This window comes from Macadamia integrifolia, unplaced genomic scaffold (assembly GCF_013358625.1).
Source record: "Macadamia integrifolia cultivar HAES 741 unplaced genomic scaffold, SCU_Mint_v3 scaffold_30A, whole genome shotgun sequence".
Classification (NCBI taxonomy): domain Eukaryota; kingdom Viridiplantae; phylum Streptophyta; class Magnoliopsida; order Proteales; family Proteaceae; genus Macadamia; species Macadamia integrifolia.
Window position 1 is genome coordinate 172,888 of NW_024870663.1, and position 2,190 is coordinate 175,077.

Consider the following 2,190-nt stretch of genomic DNA (forward strand, 5'->3'; position numbering starts at 1 on the left):
CCCCCCCACCGAAAAAAAAAAGTATGCATATTAGTATATGCTAGTGAGAGTCTCACACTAGAAAAGGTATAAAGGAAAGCAAAGCAAAGCAAGATACATTCACAAATTTGATAACTAGATGGTTTGGATTTGGACTTTAGAGGTCTGTGGATGATAACTAGGATCATATTTGCATTTTCATGTTAATGAGCCCCCCTACTATATATATGATTTCTTATTCTCAAATCATTACTCCAATCTAATGGCCCGTACAAGTAAAGCTTTTTTGGTTCATTTCAGCCTTGACCACTCATGATTCTTAGGGCCTGTTTGGTATCGTTTCTGTTCCAGAAACGTTGTTTCGTTTCAAAAACGAAAATTTCAGTTTCTGTGTCAAAACGCAGTTTTTAAACGAAAAAATGGTGTTTTAAAATTTCAGATTTTTATCGGAAATTTTTTTTTTTTTTTTTTTCACTTTTTGTTCCAAAAAAACAGAAACGGACCATAAGTGCACCAAACAGAAGATTCCGTTTTTTCGTTCCAATAGAACGAAAAAACTCCAGAAACGTTTTTTTAGAACGATACCAAACGGGCCCTTAGTATTATTATTAGATTCGAAATGTAAGAACCAAATAAGAAGGATGGAAATGTTAGCCACTGTGATGGTCTCTCTCTCTCTCTGGGGGATTAGTTACGAAGAAAAGAATCCTTTGGATTTCACTTTAGCCAGTCAGATCTCCTCAATAATGTAAAATAGAGTTAGTGGTATACTATGTGGAGATAGGTACATCACTAATAAATCCAGCTCTTTGCATTTTGCTCATAATTCAACTATTCTTGATAAGAGAAACAGCAATGAATTTGACTTGAACATCTGAAAAAAATCTTCAAATTGAGTGGTGGTGAGAACTCAAAAGTGCTTCAAATTTTCCAGCTGGCCCACTTGGTTACAATGAGAATTTCATTTCTTTTCAGGAAAGAGAAAGAAGGGAAGATGTGGATGTGTTTAAGATTAGATGCAATCAAATGGTAGGCTAATCAATATATGATTGTTGAACAAATACCCAAAAGAGAAAAAAAAAAGTAGCCTCTTAAATGTAAAGTAGGAGGCAAACTTGAGAGAGTCACTCAAAAAAGGCAGAGTTGGGCAGGGCTTGGAATTCCCTTTCCTCTCTCTGTCTCTAGCAAGTGCTCCACCTTTTTCTTCTAGAGAACACAGCCTAACTCACATAATTCCAACCTGTTCTTATATATAATAAGGTTATGTATAAGCATTAATCACAAGGATTCCCACAAAAGCAAAGATAGAGACAGGGGATGCTATTCTCTCCCCTCTCCCCCCACCCCCTCCCCCCTCCCCCCTCCCCTATCTATTCTCTCTTCTCTCTTCCCATGTTTAGGTAATACATAAAACACTAAGATAAGATCACTTAAACATGAGCATGATTACTAATTGATCTTAGTTATTTGTGTTACGATCACGCCAAATTAGTGGTAAATCACCGACAGATGATTCCGATTAGAGAGTGGATTTTGTTGATCATCTTAGGTTTAGTGGTGATTACTAAACCAACATTGAATCTTCATGTTTAAGACGACATCAAGTGAAAAAGTATGAACCTTTTATTGAGAGAGAGAGAGAGAGAGAGAGAGAGAGAGAGAGAGAGAGAGAGAGAGAGAGAGGTCCCCATTGCAAGGGAATCTATGAGACAGCATTGTGATTGCATCCACAAAGCAGAGTGATGATTTTTTTTTTTTTTTGAGGGGTTTGCTTTTTTTGGAAGTGATGGAATCCAAACAACCTGAATGTTGTTGGTCGGCTCTTTAGCTTTTCAAGATTTGATTTCTTATGGGCTGTGAAAGACCTTTGCCCATTGGCTTGTTTATGAACTCTTGATATATTTGTTGAAGACGAGATCTTACCTTTCACCAACTTCTAAATGAAGGGATTTAATCTTTCTAACTTTTTTTTCAAAAATAAAAAAATAACAAAATGTAACTGAAATTAAATATTCTTAGACTTCAAATTTTGGGTTGAGTTTCTCTAAAGCCACGGTATATAGGATTCACCATGGGGTCATTTTTTGCGGATCCAATCTTACGATCGGAAAATGAATCTCACTGCACGATCAATGGAAACTTTGTCCTTAAATTTTTTGGGTTGAAAATTCATTCAGTCCATGCATCTGATTTTTTCTTTTTTTTTTTTTT